This window comes from Spermophilus citellus (assembly GCF_964194105.1).
Source record: "Spermophilus citellus genome assembly, chromosome: 3".
NCBI lineage: Eukaryota > Metazoa > Chordata > Mammalia > Rodentia > Sciuridae > Spermophilus > Spermophilus citellus.
In genome coordinates, this window is record NC_138184.1 from 120,005,633 (window position 1) to 120,026,033 (window position 20,401).

Below are 20,401 nucleotides of genomic sequence, written 5' to 3' on the forward strand. Positions count from 1 at the left end.
CATAATCAGCTGTACCACTTGTCATTACTTAGAGAAGCTGACAAAAAGTGCTTAAAGCTGTTTCAAAAGCTCTTTCTTTTTTTTAGAACAATTTTCAAAACATGTTGTATACTACACATACTATGGATATTATTTCCCCTAACAAACACATCTGTGATCTTACATAATTTGTGAATTCTTGACACTCCTTGTCTGTCATGTCTTACTTTTTCCAGCTTATAACTAACAAATGTAAAGAATTCTTGAGTCTTTTAATACAATTTGAGTTTTAAAACCGATTGAATTACATAAAGAAGGACAACTCAAAGGGAAATACTGTAGTAGTAGTATTTGTATTAAACTACATTGACTCATCAGCCAAAATTCTACCAAAAAAAAAAAAAAAAAAAGAATTTCCCTGGTTTCACTATATTTGGAGTTAAAGTTTTGGTGGAACCATTGCAAAGCATTGAATTGATATTTTACTTTAAGATAATGGTGACTCCATTTCAAGTTTTCTAAGGACTTTCCATACTGCTTTCCACATTGATTACAAAAATTTGCAGTCCCACCAGTAATGTATGAGTGTGTCTTTTCCCCCCACATCCTTGCTAACAATTATTGTTGTTTGTATTCTTAATAGCTGCCATTTTGATTGGAGTGAGATGAAATCTTAGAGTAGTTTTGATTCGCATTTCTCTAATTGCTAGAGATGTTGAACATTTTTTTAATATATTTGTTGATCAATTGTATATCATCTTCTGAGAAGTGTCTGTACAGTTCCATAGCCCATTTATTGATGGGGTTATTTTTTTTTTTTTTTGGTGTTAAGTTTCTTGAGTTCTTTATATATCTTGGAGGTTAGTGCTCTATCTGATGTGTGTGTAGTAAAACTTTGCTCCCATTCTGCAGGCTCTCTCTTCACTTCACTGATACTTTCTTTTGCTGAGAAGAAGCTTTTCAGTTTGAATCCATCCCATTTAGTAATTCTTGATTTTACTTCTTGCACTATAGGAGTCTTGTTAAGGAAGTCATCCAGGGCCCAATTGACCCAGCTATCCCACTCCTGGTTTATACCCAAAGGATTTAAAAACAGCATACTACAGTGATGTAGCCCCAACAATGTTTATAGCAGCACAATTCACAATAGTTAAATTGTGGAACTAACCTAGATGCCCTTCAATAGATGAATGGATAAAGAAATCATGGTGTGTATACACAGTGGATTATTACTCAGCATTAAAAGAGAAAAAAAGCCATGGCATTTGCAGGAAAATGGATGGAGATGGAGAATGTCATGCTAAGTGAAATAAGCCAATCCCCAAAAACAAAGGCCAAATGTTTTCTCTAATAAGTGGTTGCTGATCCATAATGGAGTAGGGAGTATGGGAGGAATGGAGGAACTTTGGATAAGGCAAAGGGGAGGGACAGGAACAGAGAGGGAATGGGTGTTAGAAAGATGATGGGATGAGATGGACATCATTACCCTAGGTACATGTATGAAGACATGAATGGTGTTACTCTACTTTGTGTACAACCAATGAAAAATTGTTGTTCCATATGTGTACCATGAATTGAAATGCATTCTGTCATCATGTATAACAAATTAGAACAAATTAATTAATTAAAAACAAGATAATGGAAAGTAAGACCTAAGTTTTCCTACTTCCTACTTCAGATTTATATTCAAGAATCATGTGGACAAAGTTAGTCAGTAACCATGAGGATGATATTAGATATCTGTAAAAATAGTTCCTGAGTACCTGAGTTGGAGTCAAGCAGTAATACTGATTTGTTTGCAAGAATATCCCTATGACATGTTTAGAAATTTTTTCTGTCTACTTTATTTCTGATAAATTGTATAATATGCCATGAATATCTGATATGTTTTAATTAACTTCTAAGTGCTTAAATCATACTGCACATGCACAACAGAATATATTACATGAATAGGAATAAAAAGCAATGTGTTCCTTTTAATCCTTATTCTAATGAGACAGCTGGCCACTTAACATCAACTAGAATCAAAATTTGTGTAGGTGGGAATGGGAGTTTTAGTAGTTACCCAGGAGGCAAAATATGTTTACCTAGTAGACCTCAACATTAAATTGTAAATACTCAAGTTTAATTCTTATACAGGACTGTGGGGCTCTTTCCACTTTAAAATACTGGTTTTAAAAAGCTAGTGAACTGGAGGTCACAGGGGAAGATAGGAGAATGGAGACGGTGATTACAGAAAGAGAAGTAAGCTCCTTTATGCCCAGCTGAGGATGCTTCTTTATGAACCATAGTCTGATTTGTGAGTGTTCCAGAAAAACCTGGACCCAGGGTGTGAGAGCCAGGCCCAGAGTGCTATGAGATTGAGAAAAGAGGCAGACTAATCCAGGACTGCACAAGTTTCAATTTAATGGGGACTTACTGACAGAAGCATGGTTCTCCGTGACAGCAAGACCAGATGAATTCCTGCAATTTAGGTTAGAAAGACAGGACCTTAAAAAATGGCCAGGACAGGGCTGGGGTTGTGGCACAGTGACAAAGTGCATGACTCACATATGTGAGGCACTGGGTTTGATCCTTAGTACCACATAAAAATAAACAAAATAAAATAATGATACTATGTTCATGTATAACTATATACATATAAATGGCCAGGAAAAGTGGCTTCATTTAAGCTGGAATATATTGGGTCTATCATAGACTAATATCAAATGGTCACACACATTTCTGGCGCCATGTTCTAGTCCATAAACCACTCCAAAAATGTGGTCTGTTCATAGCATGCTGAGAAGTATGTAAGGAAAACTGACCCAAGTAACTCAGGAGCCATCATGGAACATTCTACTCAAGATGGCTGTCATCATGCCAGCCTGAACCTATATGGTGAGAAAAAAATAATAGTTTCTATTATTATCCAGGATGAACTCTATCCACTTGTCTCTGTAGACATCACAAGGCAAAAGTGAATGAAGGTTTAATTAAAATATGCCTTATATTACAATGCCCACACAAAAGCAAAATATGCATGTAAGTTAACTAAAAAGAAAATCCAAATGCTTAATTGGACTTATTATACTTCAGTGTAAAGTACTATCCTGAATTATATATATATATATAGAAAAGTAGAGAGGCAAAGTAGAGAGGTTCAGACATTTCATGTAACTGTGATTATCATCCTGAAGAGGTATTAAAATAATTGTGACACTTAAAAGAAAAGTAACACACTAATTAATACTTACATATAAGAGATTAAAGCACACTGAAAAGAGGGAGATGTTAGGAGTAAAATATTTATAGATCATCAACCAGGTAAAGCAGTTTTGTCCAACTGACAATTGAGGAGGGAAAGTTGATTCCAGGTAACATCTAAACTGAAGGACAAGATTTCCCTTCAGGCCATCTGAATGGAACATAACTCTAGTGGGATGTTTAACCAAATTCAAACACTGGGATGGTATTTATAAAACAGGTTGAACATTGCTTAATATTAATATTTGACAGTATTTGCTCATGATAGAAGGCAGTAGGGCAAGGAAGGATATAATGTAGAAAGTAAAAGCAAGATGTTAGTTGGTAAAATATGAACACAAACATATGGTGTATTTCACACTTGCTGGAATATACGGAAAAAATTTGAACACATGGCAAAGTATTTTGTGTAGACTTAGTTTTGGCTAGTTTTTTTTTCAATTTTTATTTACTAACCCATGACCTTTCTCTAATTAACCTTCAACTTCCACATAATACTTCCAGTTAATTCCTATTAGCAATTGATCACAATTTAAAAAATGTTTTGTAACCTTTGATTATAAACTATAATGTGGGTGCATGTTAAGTAAACTAAATAGATGTAGAATGTTTTGTTGCCTTCAGATATTTCCATATTAAAGATAGAAGTAATTGAGATCTTCCAATTCTCTACATCCTTTCATAGAAAATGAATCAAATGTCTTAAAAAGCTTCATAACTAGGTAAATTATATACCACTGGCAAACAATACTGATCTAACATTCAAGATTCTTCGTCTATGATACACAATACACATATTCACTACTCTTATTTTTAAACAAGCATTTAATTTTAGAGGACTTTTAATTTTAGAACAGTCTTAGGTTTATACAAATTTAGAGAAAATGAGTCTACATTTACCCCACATTTTCCCCACATTATATTATTATCTGATATTAGTAGTATAATAGTTATAATCAATGAACCCTTATCACACACACTTAATAACTAATACCCATATTTTATTCAGATTTCTTTGTTGCCTCATGTTTAATTGAGTAGACATGGGTCTTTGACCAACTCTGCTGTTACTCAGATGATTTTTTTGATTTGTTTTGTTTTGTTTTCAGTGGATGACAAGATCAAAACAAGCCATTTTAGGTCATCATAGCAAAGGTTCGTACTTGAAGACATGACATCACTGTTATTCATTTTAACCACCTGGCTGAGGTAAGTTGTGCCACATGTCACCAACGTACAATTGCTCTTTAGTTCCCTTCCCATATTGTGCTCTTTGGAAGCATAACACTATGGAAAAGTAGAAGGTGGAATCTACATCAATTATTTAGAGTTTTTCACAGAAAATTAGTCTCTTCTCTCCCATGCACTTATTGACTTTTATCACAAATTTATTTTACATTTGGGTTATAGTTCAAATACAACTTTACTGTGTTGCTTAAAATTGTCGCATTGTCGCAAATTGGTCATTGGAAGGTCTTTCTGTTGGCTCCTGTGTCCCTTTAACATGCCTTTGTTATTATGTTCTGTTTTGTTTTGCTCTGTTTTATTTTTTGAACACTTTCTGACCTTTTGGCATTGCATACTCTTAAGCACTTCCTGCCCTAGGCCCAGACTCAGCCAATTCTTCCAAAAGACCTACTTTCATTTTTTTTTTTTTTTGGAGAGTTAGATTAGAAACCAAGATATGAGCACTAAGTTCATTCATTTTTTTTTGCAGATTACACTTGCTCTAAGGTCATTTCAGACACAGAGCAAGAAAATACATCTATATATACTAACCCATGTATGTATACACATCTATAACTATTTCTATCTGTGTTAAATTATGCATGAATTAATTCTACATACTCAAATCCTTTACCTCTTAGATTTTTAGAGCCCCCTCCTCTTGCTTATCCCTAACTTTTACTTTAACAGTGGAGAACTTAATAGTCTGGATCCCACCATTGGCCATTCTTTTATTTATTGTAAATGCCAATATACTTCAAGTTGTCTTGAAGTATCAGGATTATTAACCTGTAAACTTGTAGTAAGCAAGTTCATTGACTTGAATACAGTGCTAATGTGGATTACTTTCTGTTTTTAGTTTTATAGACTTCACTCATTTGCAAAGTAACACTTTATCTCATTTTTTTCAGTGAATTTGTTTCATATACTTGTAATATAATTATATTGTTTTTCCACATTCTGCAATACATCAGAGTTTTCCCAAACTGATGACTAAAAAGACAATTATCTACATTAAGATTCACTATTTGTGCTGTAATTTGATTTGTAAGGTTTTATCCATCCATCACTAGAAGAACTGCAATGAATAGCTTCACAGCACAATAATCACCCTGTGCTTCATCTATTAAGCTTTATTCCTTCCCCAGACCCTGAGCAACTACTTATCTTTTTTACTATTCTTTCATTTTGCTGATGATTTGTGTGTGTTGATTTTGTATCCTGAAACTTTCTGACTTTTTAAATTTTGTTTTTGAAAGAATCTTTAGGTTTTCCATGAAATCATATCCCATGAATGTGACAGTTTGACTTCTTTCTTCTCTTTATGAATGCATTTTATTTATTTTTCTTTTCTAATGACTCAAAGGAAAACTACCAATACCATATCAAATAAAAGTGGCAATCGTTAGATTTCCTTGTTTTATTCCTGATCTTAGGCAAACAGTTTTCCATCTTTTATCTTTATGTATGTTAGCTGTGAGTTTTTCCTCTCTAATCTTTTTTATATTGTAGAAGTTTTCTTCTTTTCCTACTTTGTTGAGAATTTTTGTTTTTGCTTTTAATCAAGAAGAGATGTTGAATCTTTTCCAAATGCTTTTTCTTCATCAATGGAGATGATCACGTTTTCCCCCCTTAATTCTTTCTTTCAATGTATAATATTATATAGATCATTATTCATACATTAAATGATCCTTGCATTCCAGAAATAAGTTCCACTTGGTCATGGTGTATGATATATTTAATATTATTCTTCATTAATCTTATATCAGTATTCATAAGGAAAATTGGTCTGTAATTCTCTTTTCCTGTAGTGCTTTTCACTTTAGTATTGGAAAAATGCTTACCTCATAGTATCAGTTAGAGAGTGTCCCTTCCTCTTGTATTTTTTTAGAAGAATTTGAGAAGGATTGGTGTTAATCTTCTTTGTGAACAATTTTACAATTACTTCATTACTGCTTTTGAATAATGTAGTGTGTCAAAAATTCTTACCCTAGCTTTTACTTGATGCATTAGATGGTGTATTATGTGTTTTGCCCACAATTTTGTACCTTAGGCATCCTGTGGTCTACATGAAACTTTTATAATCAGTGCCTACCATTTTTCACTACATTGCTCAACTTAAAATTTAAATAATCTTATTTTCCCTACCTAGGCTCCAGGTAAAAAGCCCAGAGATAAGTTTTTCAGACAGCAACTAGACTAATTTGAATATTGCAAAGGTCTCTGTGGTTTACGCAAAGAAACTGATAATTAATTTGCATCCTCCTCCATAATAAATTTATTTTGTACCAGGGAGAAATTGAAGGAATAATGAATAAAAATGGCTGAAAATTTCCTACCATTTTGAATGCCATATTTTGTTATTGGATATTCTATTGATTGTTGTAAACTTTGACTATATTTAAGAACATTTTTTTTAAAGAGAGAGAGAGAGAATGAGAGAAGAGACAGAGAATATTTTAATATTTATTTTTCAGTTTTCAGTGGACACAACATCTTTATTTTATTTTTATGTGGTGCTGAGGATCAAGCCCAGAGCCCCACGCATGCCAGGCGAGGGCGTTACTGCTTGAGCCACATCCTCAGCCCACTTAAGAACATTTTTGAAGTTACATATTATTTTTATTTTATTTTTTATGTTTCTAAATGCAAATCAGGCCCTGAGATTGTATTCTACCATTTTTCTCATGTCACTTCCTGGAATCATCTTTTACTTCTGAAGGATAATTTTGATGGGTATAAAATTTTAAGTGTTTAACTTCTATGAGGATGTTTCAATATTTTGTTCCACATTTCTTTCCCTGCTTATGTGATTTCTGATTAATAGTCTTTTGTGAATTTTATCTTTGTTCCAAAATAGAAAAAAGTGTTGTTTTTCTTTACTTCTTCATTTTTTTCTTTTGGTTTCTGCAACTTAACTATGGCAGATTTAAATTTAGATTTTTTTGTTCATTTTCATCTTTATTTTCCTTGCTGATCTCTGATCTATGGTTTGATGTCTCCTTAGTTGCAGAAAGTTCTTGACCACCATGGCAGTTCTGCACATTTCTTTTCCTTTTTTCCCCTTCTGATACTCCAATTATATTTTTCTGAAACAGTCCTAACTTTGCAAGTTGTGTTCTATTTATTTACTTTTCATTACTCAGTTCACTAATTTCCTTTCTTTAATAATTCCAGTGTACTTATGAACCAAATAAAGCTTCATTTTTTTTCTTACAGTTGTATTCTATCATGTGTTGACTCTTTTGTCTCTCCAAACCCCATACATTGAAACCCTAATCCACATTGTGGTGTTATTTGCAAATGCAGTCATTAGGAGGTAAATAGGTTTGGAATCGTTCATAAAATTCTTGCCTTCATGGTGGGATTATCATTTTTAAGTATTCAATGCTTTCTTCACCCCTCTTCTGTCCTCTGCAAGGACACAGCAAAAAGGAGCACAGGGGCAAGATTAAAACATTCCTCACCAGAAACTGGATTGCTCTGCACTTTTATGTTGATTTCCATTCTTCTAAACAGCAAGAAAATCAATTTCTGTTGTTTAAGCCACCCAGTTTGTGTTATTTTGTTATGGCAGCCAAGTTAAAAATGTAGATTTTTTTTATTTGAGAGTGTTGGTGCAATAAGTATTTATAAATGTGAAAACAACTTTTCCATTGGGTAATGACTAGAGTTTGGAAGAATTTTGAGGTGCATATTTAGAAATGCAGATTTTAAGGTTCCAGTGATACTTCAGATGGAGGTAGAGAATATATTATTGGGAAATGGAGTTAGGCTATTCTTGATATAAAGTGACAAAAAATATGACTGATTTTTTAATGGTTTGTGCAAAGTAGGACTTGTGAATAATGAAATTAGACGTATAGCTGATAAAATTTATAAACTAGCCAAAAAGCAATGTAGTTCTTCCTAACTGGTTATAATAAAATGTCAGGGTAGTAAGAAGAAAGTGTTGAACAAAAGAAAGAAAGAAACAAAAAACAAATTTGAAGATTTGAAAATTTCTCTGCCAATTCCCCATCATTTTGTAAATCAAATAAAAGAGGTTTGTTCTCATGGCTTAGGATATAATGGGATTTGCCATGCTAGTTGTAGAATTTCTTGGCTCCTAACATCATTTCTTCCCCTTCCCTTTTGGAATGGGAATATCTTTCTTATGGTTATTACATTGTTTTCTTTTAAAATCACATAACTTATCTGGCTTCAATAATTCACAATTATAGAGAATTTTTTTCCAAAAGATGGAAAAAAATTCTAGTGAGACCTCTAGTCTCACCTGTATCTGATTTAGATGATATTTGGATGAGAGTTTGGACTATAGGGTTAATGCTGGAACAATTTAAGACTTTTGGATTGTTGGAAAGAAATTATTAAAGCAAAACTTTGAAACCAAGAATTCTTTGAAATAAAAGGGTTTATTGAGTGAATGCAGGTTCTAGGACAAGGTTAGCATCAAATATAGATAGTAGATAGAAATATGTCAGCCAAACCTAAAGCCCAGAATATTTTCATTTTTTCATACAAAAAAATTGGGGAAAAGCAGGCCAAATTCTTTACATTGAACTTACATTGGCTATAGATGAATGGTGTGGGATAGTGTAAAGCAAGAAAAGCTTTAGGATAGAAATACAGTTCATAAGATGTACTTGTTGCTTACAGATTGGTTGATATTAATAGTCTGGAAAAATATTATAAAAATCAGAAGCAGTTGTGGCATCTGGTGGTCAATCATGATTTAAATCAAGGGTTCAACATATATTCAGGAGTGTGAAAAAGGCTTCTATGGATTTGACCCTTAGCTGTTAGGTGAATAATTCTATGTCCTAGGCTCCAGTCTCTGTCTCTTTTGATTAAATTTAAGACTAGTCAGATTTTTTTTTTAATCAGAATGTACTTTTCATGCAAGAAGGACATGAGTTGGGGGAAGGGGCCATGGTAGAATATTTTTAAGTGATTACTTATTGTCCTTCCTCCTGCTTTTACAGGTTAATATTCTAACCCACAATGTGACTTGTTTGAAAATGGGTGTTTGGGGAGTTAATTGGAGTTGATGAGGTCATGAAGGTGGGGTACTCATACTAGGATCAGTGCTCTGTTTCTGAAGCCAGTGGTTTTTTGCAACACATTTTTTGTTTGCTCACATTGTCTTTTCTTTCATATTTCTACTTTTTCCATTAAGAGTTCTTAAAACGTTAATCATAGATGAAGTCATTTCCTGATTTTTCGAACATTTGTATCATCACTGTGTCTAGTGGTATTGGTTAGTTTATCTTTTTCAGACTGTTTTACACTTGAATTTGGATACCATTGGAGATTTTAGTTGTCAGCAGGATATAATATAAAGGCAAATAGAAACTGAAGTAAATCCATTACAGAGTTTGAATTTATATAAGTCTTCCCAGGAGTTGATGTGTCTTTAATGCTTGCTGATGCTGTAAGTCCCTAAGTTCTCAAGTTCCACTAACGTCTTTTCTGACTCCCTCTTGATTTTAGGCTTGTTTTAATACTTCTCAGAGAGGTTCTGCTTATGTAGCTTCTTTCATGTTTAATCTAGTATTTGTTTACTGAAGGTCAGTTGGGGTGATGGTAAGGTGTGAAGCAGCAGAATTCCGTAATATGATTAAACCTCAATCTTCTAATTGACAGTCTCTGAACTGTGAACTTCCAAAACATTCTCCAATAGTATGGTATTTATGACTGTGTGCATGCACGCATGTGCGCGAGCGCACACACACACACATGTACACACACACGCACACACACAAACACACACACTACTCTATAGAGACAGGCAAGCAAGAATAAAGGAAATTCTTCCACAAAAGAAAAGGTAGAGTTAAATGATTCCCCCTGGAAAGACTTTTGTTATGGGGCAGGCTCTGGGTCTATTTTACAGTTACTACTCTTCCATCCTTGGTCAGAGTCAAAAGGGGAACTGTCTTAGTTGTTAACCATGACAACATGTTGGAGTCCTAGATATACAACCCATGAATAGGTGATACCGCTTACAAGATTGCGACCCCCTGGAGTTTTATACTATCATTAGAGTCTACACTTAACTTCGAGCAATTTGTCAAAATTATTATTTAAATGTTTCTTTCTGCTTATGGCCCCCTATCTCCTATCTGAAAGCAGAAAGCAGTCCAAGATGTTACTATGGGATTTGTCTATCTTTTCAGTTTTCAAAATGACTGCTGGCCCTGAAAACTCAGGTATGGAGTGAATCCAAGACAAGATGTTGATTTTTATTTGTTTGGCACTTAGTTACAATATAAGCAGGAGTGCTAACTTCTAACTCTTTCATTTCACAGCAAAATTAAATTCCATTTGTTTTTGTTGTTCATTGAAAGATTCCATTTTCCATGTTATTACCATCCACTCCCCATTTCCTGATTTCATGCAGAAATCCAGCCTTCATTTGACTGATTATTAACATGGAATTTCTTGATTCTGACACATGCATTTACAAAATCTCCCTGAGAAGGTGTTGTAGAACTCAAACCAGTTGCACCTGATGATATACTCCAGGAGGGGATCTCTCTATTTTTTCCATGTATCTCTGTCCTTCTCTCTTTCTCCCTGGACATATGGTTTCTTAGTAACATATTCAGTTTTTGCTTCTGAAGGAATAGAACTTAACAGGCTAAGTTAAGTCCCAGGTCATTTGTTTACCAAACTAGAAGTAATTATTTCTAGGTTCTAGTGTCACCTTCTCCTTCTCAAAGTCAAACTGCTGAAGCTAACATAGTGTGAACTTAGTATGTAAAATATTAGAGGCATAAGAAACATTGTTTACTTGGTTCTAACTTTTAAAGGAAATACAAGTGTCTTCAATTATTTTATTTGTTGCATATAGCTCACCATTTCATTAGCAGACCCATAAGAAATAAAATAAAATGAAAGCCACCTTATCTAAAAAAAAATGATTTTAAATCTCCAGCATGAATATTAAAAATATAGAATAAAATAAACAGCTTATGATGCAATTTCTCCACCTGTGAATGTCTTTTAACTGGCAGTTAGTCCCCTGTAGGTGTGCCTTGATAAGTCTATGGACATCATCATACTTAGCCAGCCATAATAGTGTTGTTCATTCTTTTCATTCTTTTCCCCCCCATGTAGAAACCTGAGAGCCTTCATTTTCACTCCCAGCTGAAAACCTATCATTTTACTCACATCACAATGTATGTCAGTCTCATTGGATATATGGCCATTGGGGTCACAATTGTCCACACAGAGCATTAAGGTTTGGACGTAGTAACTCCTTTATAATCTTGGTTTTACTTCCTATCACTTTGTGAGCAGTCTGTAAGGTCAAAATGAACACTCATCACTCACATTTTACCTCAGTTGACACAAATAAATACAGAGGAAGTTGTAAAAAATCTGCATGATCCCATACATCATTTTTATTTAAAGTTCTTGCATCTTGATTTAAGAAAAAAGAGGATCAGAATTAGTTGTAGTAGCCTCAAAATATGTGAGTTAATCTTTTTTTTACACAATGGATCATACTCCAGTTTATAATTCTGCAGATTTTGATGGATTAAACCTTGTTTAGAATAAATTTAAAGTACCCCTTCCTACTATTATATATAAAATTATATAGCTGTTCTTCTATGCTAAGTATAAAGTTTTTCTTTTCATATTGTAGAAGTAGACACAATAGACAATTAGCTCTGCCTCCTTATTAATTGCAGGAAGAATGGCACAATGTCAAATATATTTAAAATATAATACTTATTTTGGCAGATGTCATCCAATATTTAATTGGCAGCTTTCCAACAAGTGCATAAAATATATAAAATATATAAGTTCTCTGGGGCTAACTGTATCCAATAATTCATTTTGTGGTTCACTAAAAAGTGAAATTACTTAGCATAAATGTCCAGAGATTTAATTTAGTGTGCTTGTATATGGATTTCATTGCAATGTGCAATTTCAATCAAAAGTTATCAATAATAATATTGAAAATTCAATATTATAAAATTTCCATTCTTCAATTATCATTTTCAAGTTGTTGAAGACAATGTAGAACACTTTCCCTAAGATGAAATAACATTCTTTGGACACTCACTTCATTCTTTGAAGACGTAAAGAGACAATCTGTGTAGAAATATGTCTATTTATTCATTTTAATTTTTATAAGAACCTTAGAAATTTCTAATGTTGATTAAAAATCCATATTAATTTATCTAAAGTAAGATCTTTAGAAAAAAATTATACTTCAACTAAGGCAGAAAGAAAGTTTGTTGTGGTAGGGCCTAACTTAAAAAGTTATTTATAAAATCAGAAGCACTGAATAACTTTTAAAATGATGGTCATGTGTCTGATTCGCGCGGCCTGCCCCGAGGCTACAGAAGGCGTGGCGCCCCAGAGAAGGGGTTAACTAGTCAGCAGGGAATTAAGTGGCTGCGACACGGTGGTATCCCACCAGCCAAGCCCAAGCCCGCACTGACCCCCGGGCTGAGTTCGGGATTGCTGACGGGGACGGAAGCGGTACAGCCCCTCCCCCCACAAGGGACACTCCACTAAGGTAACCAGCGGCCACCATCTTGGACACTTGAAGTAACCACCGCCACTCTCCGACAGATTGCAACAACAAACAGGTGTGTGTCACCCAGCTCAGCCCCCATACATAGGGGGATTTCGCATAAAATCTCTCCTAGACATTCAGGAGGAGGGACTATCAGAGTGAGCCTGCATAAAGACTAAAGGAGAGCTAGAGGCACCTGACCTCCAACCCCCCCTCACATCAGCGGCCAAAACAAAACCTGTCTAGCCAGCGCTGGGGGAGGAGCAAGCAGAAAAAATCAAAACCATAGAGTGCCGGGGATCCCAAAAGCCAACGGTGTGACCCCGGAGATCCAGGCTATCTGATACGCGCGGCCTGCCCCAAGGCCACAGAAGGCGTGGCGCCCCGGCGACAGTTCACCCACTGCCCGCGTAACTGGGCGGTAGGAGAACGCCCTCCCGTTGGTGACGGATCACCTGCCCGCGGCCTGTGATACTGGGCGGCTGGAGTCTACCCGCCTGCCACGACCGGGAGCTGAAACCACACAGAGACAGTCCAGTCACACCCCCCCATTAGGGCACCCCGGCAAGGAGACTGGGGCCCGTCATAGCAGAGTAGTGTCGTCACTGGAGCTCGAACGTCGGAATTCCTTCCCAGCGGAATCCACGTTAGCAGTCATACTTCAACAACACAAAGGAGAGACATCAGAGTAATACAGAAACAAAACAAATCTATAGAGGAGAGCAGAAACACGACAATCAAAAAGAGCTGGAAAGTAACGTGGACAACATGAGAAAACAAGGGAAAAAAGGATTACAAACAATGCAAGACTACTCAATTCTACAGAAGGACATAGAAACTTCAGAAACAGGTATAGGGAAAGAACTCAAGGCATACCTAACTCGAATGGAAAGGAATATTAGAGAAGACATGAGACAGCAAGTCCAAGAAATAAAAATATATTTTGAAAATGAATTAAACAAACAAATTCAAATGGCAAAGAACGAGCTCTACCAGGAGATAGAGATATTAAAAAAAAATCAAACAATAATCCTAGAATTACAGGAAACTATAAACCAAATTAAAAACTCAAACGAGAATATTACAAATAGACTTGATCAAGTAGAAGTCAGAACATCAGATAATGAAGACAAGGTTTATCAACTTGAAAAGAATATAGTCAACACAGAAAAGATGCTTAATTCCCACGAGCAATCTATTCAAGAGATATGGGATGTCATAAAAAAACCAAATCTGAGAGTCATAGGGATAGAAGAAGGCACAGAGATTGAAACCAAAGGAATGGACAGCATATTAAATGAAATAATTCTAGAAAATTTCCCAGAGATGAAAGATGGAATGGATTGCCAAATCCTGGAAGCCTACAGGACCCCAAACATTCAAAACCATAATAGACCAACTCCAAGACATATAATTATGAAGATGGCCAACGTACAGAACAAGGAGAGAATATTAAAAGCTACGAGAGAAAAGAGGCAGATTACTTTCAGGGGTAAACCAATTAGGTTAACGACAGATTTCTCATCACAAACTTTGAAAGCGAGAAGATCCTGGAATAACGTATTTCAAACGCTGAAAAATAATGGATTCCAACCAAGAATACTATATCCAGCAAAATTGAGCTTCAAATTTGACAATGAAATTAAAATCTTTCACGATAAACAAAAGCTAAAAGAATTTGCAGCAAGAAAACCAGCTCTGCAAAGCATTTTGAACAAAACACTACAAGAAGAGGATGTGAAAAATAGTGCCCAAAACTAACAGCAGGAAGTAGCTCAGTAAAGGGGGAGGAAAATAACCAAAATGCAAAACTAACCAAACTAAAATAAATAAATAAAGAAGCATGACTGGAAATACAAATCATATCTCAATTGTAACCTTAAATGTTAATGGCCTAAACTCACCAATCAAGAGACATAGGCTAGTAAACTGGATCAAAAAAACAAATCCAACAATATGCTGCCTTCAGGAGACTCATATGATAGGAAAAGACATACACAGGCTGAAGGTAAAAGGTTGGGAAAAATCATACCACTCACATGGCCCTCGGAAGCAAGCAGGAGTGGCCATACTCATATCGAATAAAATCAACTTCAAACCTAAGTTAATCAAGAAGGACAAAGAAGGTCACTATATACTGTTAAAAGGAACAATCCACCAACAAGACATAACAATCATCAATTTGTATGCACCCAACAATGGAGCTGCAACGTTCATAAAACAAACTCTCCTCAAGTTCAAGAGTCAAATAGACCACAACACAATAATTATGGGTGACTTCAACACACCGCTCTCGCCATTAGACAGATCCTCTAGACAAAAACTGAATAAAGAAACTATAAAACTCAACAGCACAATCAGTAATCTAGACTTAACCGACATATATAGAATATATCAACCATCATCAAGTGGATACACGTTCTTCTCAGCAGCACATGGATCCTACTCAAAGATAGACCATATATTATGCCATAAGACAACTCTTAGTAAATATAAAGGCGTGGAGATAATACCATGCACCATATCTGACCATAATGGAATGAAATTGGAAATCAATGATAAAAAAGGAAGGAAAAATCCTACATCACATGGAAAATGAACAGTATGTTATTGAATGATCAATGGGTTATAGAAGACATAAAGGAGGAGATGAAAAAATTCTTAGAGTCAAATGATAACACAGACACAACATACCGGAATTTATGGGACACAATGAAAGCAGTTTTAAGAGGGAAATTCATTTCTTGGAGTTCTTACCTCAAAAAAAGAAAAAACCAACAAATAAATGAACTCACACAACACCTCAAAAATCTAGAAAAGGAAGAGCAAAACAACAGCAAATGTAGTAGAAGACAAGAAATAATTAAAATTAGAGCAGAAATCAATGAAATTGAAACAAAAGAAACCATTGAAAAAATAGATAAAACTAAAAGTTGGTTCTTTGAAAAAATAAATAAGATAGACAAGCCCTTAGCCACGCTAACGAAAAGAAGAAGAGAGAGAACTCAAATTACTAACATACGGGATGAAAAAGGCAATATCACAACAGACACTACAGAAATACAGAAGATAATTAGAAAGTATTTTGAAACCCTATATTCCAATAAAATAGAAGATAACGAAGATATCGATAAATTTCTTAAGGCATATGAATTGCCCAGATTGAGACAGGAAGACACACACAATTTAAACAGACCAATAACAAAAGAAGAAATAGAAGAAGCCATCAAAAGACTACCAACTAAGAAAAGCCCTGGACCAGATGGGTATACAGCGGAGTTCTACAAAACCTTCAAAGAAGAATTAATACCAATACTTTTCAAGCTATTTCAAGAAATAGAAAAAGAAGGAGCTCTTCCAAATTCATTCTATGAGGCCAACATCACTTTGATCCCAAAACCAGACAAAGATACTTCAAAGAAAGAAAACTACAGACCAATATCTCTAATGAACTTGGATGCAAAAATTCTCAATAAAATTCTGGCGAATCGAATACAAAAACATATCAGAAAACTTGTGCACCATGATCAAGTAGGATTCATTCCTGGGATGCAAGGATGGTTCAATATACGGAAATCAATAAATGCTATCCACCACATCAATAGACTTAAAGACAAGAACCACATGATCATCTCGATGGATGCAGAAAAAGCATTTGACAAAATACAGCATCCCTTTATGTTCAAAACACTAGAAAAACTAGGGATAACAGGAACTTACCTCAACATTGTAAAAGCTATCTATGCTAAGCCTCAGGCTAGCATCATTCTGAATGGAGAAAAATTGAAGGCATTCCCTCTAAAATCTGGAACAAGACAGGGATGCCCTCTATCACCACTTCTATTCAATTTAGTTCTCGAAGTACTAGCCAGAGCAATTAGACAGACAAAAGAAATTAAAGGCATAAAAATAGGAAAAGAAGAAATTAAACTATCGCTATTTGCGGATGACATGATAATATACTTAACAGACCCAAAAGAGTCTACAAAGAAGCTGCTAGAGTTAATAAATGAATTCAGCAAAGTGGCAGGTTATAAAATCAACACGCATAAATCAAAGGCATTCCTGTATATCAGCAACAAAACTTCTGAAATGGAAATAAGGAAAACCACTCCATTCACAATATCCTCAAAGAAAATAAGATACTTGGGTATCAACCTAACAAAAGAGGTGAAAGATTTATACAATGAAAACTACAGAACCCTAAAGAGAGAGATAGAAGAAGATCTCAGAAGATGGAAAAATGTACCCTGTTCATGGATAGACAGAACTAACATCATCAAAATGGCGATATTACCCAAAGTTCTCTATAGGTTTAATGCGATGCCAATCAAAATACCAACGGCATTTCTTGTAGAAATAGACAAAGCAATCATGAAATTCATATGGAAAAACAAAAGACCCAGAATAGCAAAAGCAATTCTAAGCAGGAAGTGTGAATCTGGAGGTATAGCGATACCAGAGGTCAAACTGTACTACAAAGCAATAGTAACAAAAACAACATGGTACTGGTACCAAAACAGGCGGGTGGACCAATGGTACAGAATAGAAGACACAGAGACTAATCCACAAAGTTACAACTATCTTATATTTGATAAAGGGGCTAAAAGCATGCAATGGAGGAAGGATAGCATCTTCAACAAATGGTGCTGGGAAAATTGGAAATCCATATGCAACAAAATGAAATTGAAACCCTTTCTCTCGCCATCCACAAAAATTAACTCAAAATGGATCAGGGAGCTAGATATCAAATCAGAGACACTGCGTCTGATAGAAGAAAAAGTTGGCTACGATCTACAAATTGTGGGGTCGGGCTCCAAATTCTTTAATAGGACACCCATAGCCCAAGAGTTAACAACCAGAATAAACAAATGGGACTTACTTAAACTAAAAAGTTTTTTCTCAGCAAGAGAAACAATAAAAGAGGTAAATAGAGAGCCTACATCCTGGGAACAAATCTTTACCCCCCACACCTCCGATAGAGCCCTAATATCCAGAATGTACAAAGAACTCAAAAAATTAAACAATAAGATAACAAATAACCCAATTAACAAATGGGCCAAGGACCTCAACAGACACTTCTCAGAGGAGGACATACAATCAATCAACAAGTTCATGAAAAAATGCTCACCATCTCTAGCAATCAGAGAAATGCAAATCAAAACCACCCTAAGATACCATCTCACTCCAGTAAGATTGGCAGCCATTATGAAGTCAAACAACAACAAGTGTTGGCGGGGATGTGGGGAAAAAGGTACACTTGTACACTGCTGGTGGGGCTGCAAAATGGTGAGGCCAATTTGGAAAGCAGTATGGAGATTCCTGGGAAAGCTGGGAATGGAACCACCATTTGACCCAGCTATTGCACTTCTCGGACTATTCCCTGAGGACCTTAAAAGAGCGCACTATAGGGATACGGCTGCATCAATGATTATAGCGGCACAATTCACAATAGCTAGACTGTGGAACCAACCTAGATGCCCTTCAATAGATGAATGGATAAAAAAAATGTGGCATCTATACACAATGGAGTATTATGCAGCACTAAGAAATGACAAAATCATAGAATTTGCAGGGAAATGGATGGCATTAGAGCAGATTATGCTAAGTGAAGCTAGCCAAGCCCTAAAAAACAAATGCCAAATGTCTGCTTTGATATAAAGAGAACAACTAAGAACAGAACAGGAAGGAAGAGCATGTGGAAAAGACTACAGTAAACAAAGACGAATGGGGGGAGAGAAACGGAGAGAGAAGGGAAAGCATATGGAAATGGTAGGAGACCTTCAAGGATACATAAAATTATAAGAGGCTATGAGGGGCAAGGGGGAGGGAAAAATAAAGGGAGAGAATTGAACAACAGCAGGGGAGATAGAGAGGGAAGATGGGAGGGGAGGGGAGGGGAGGGGGGATAGGAAAGGTAGCAGAATACAACAGACACTAATATGGCATTATGTAAAAATGTGAATATGTAACAGATGTGATTCTGCAATCTATATTTGGGGTGAAAATGGGAGTTCAAAACACAATTTGAGTCTAATGTATGAAAGATGATATATCATGAGCTATGTAATGCTTTAAATAATCAATAAAAAATTAAAAAAAATAAATAAATAAAATGATGGTCATGTATTTTATTAATGATATCTGAAAACTACTTAACCATTAGCAATCAGTGTTGTTTTTTTTTTATTGGATGTTCACAGCATTACAAAGCTCTTGACAAATCATATTTCATACATTAGAATCAAGTGGGTTATGAACTCCCATTTTTACCCCAAATACAGATTGCAGAATCACATCGGTTACACATCACATTTTTACATACTGCCATATTAGTGACTGTTGTATTCTGCTACCTTTCCTATCCTCTACTATCCCCCCTCCCCTCCCCTCCCATCTTCTCTCTCTACCCCATCTACTGTAATTCATTTCCCTCCATGTTTGTTATCCCATTCCCCTCATAACCTCTTATATGTAATTTTGTATAACAATGAGGGTCTCCCTCCATTTCCATGTGATTTCCCTTTTTTTCTCCCTTTCCCTCCCGCCTCATGTCTCTGTTTAATGTTAAACTTTTCTTCCTGCTCTTCCTCCCTGTTCTGTTCTTAGTTGCTCTCATTATATCAAAGAAGACCTTTGGTATTTGTTTTTTTAGGGATTGGCTAGCTTCACTAAGCATAATCTGCTCTAGTGCCATCCATTTCCCCGCAAATTCCGTGATTTTGTCATTTTTTAGTGCTGCGTAATACTCCATGGTGTATAAATGCCACATTTTTTTTATCCATTCATCTATTGAAGGGCATCTGGGTTGATTCCACAGTCTAGCAATTGTGAATTGTGCTGCTATGAACATGGATGTGGCAGTATCCCTGTAGTGTGCTCTTTTAAGGTCTTCAGGAAATAGTCCGAGAAGGGCAATAGCTGGGTCAAATGGTGGTTCCATTCCCAGCTTTCCCAGGAATCTCCATACTGCTTTCCAAATTGGCCGCACCCGTTTGCAGTCCCACCAGCAGTGTACAAGAGTACCCTTTTCCCCACATCCTCGCCAGCACTCTTTGTTGTTTGACTTCATCATGGCTGCCAATCTTACTGGGGTGAGGTGGTATCTTAGGGTGGTTTTGATTTGCATTTCCTTGACTGCTAGAGATGGTGAGCATTTTTTCATGTATTTGTTGATTGATTGTATGTCCTCCTCTGTGAAGTGTTTGTTCATGTCCTTGGCCCATTTGTTGATTGGGTTGTTTGTTTTCTTATTGTCTAATTTTTTGAGTTCTTTGTATACTCTGGATATTAGGGCTCTATCTGAAGTGTGAGTAGTAAAAATTTGTTCCCAGGATGTAGGCTCCCTATTTACCTCTCTTATTGTTTCTCTAACTGAGAAAAAACTTTTCAGTTTAAGAAAGTCCCATTTGT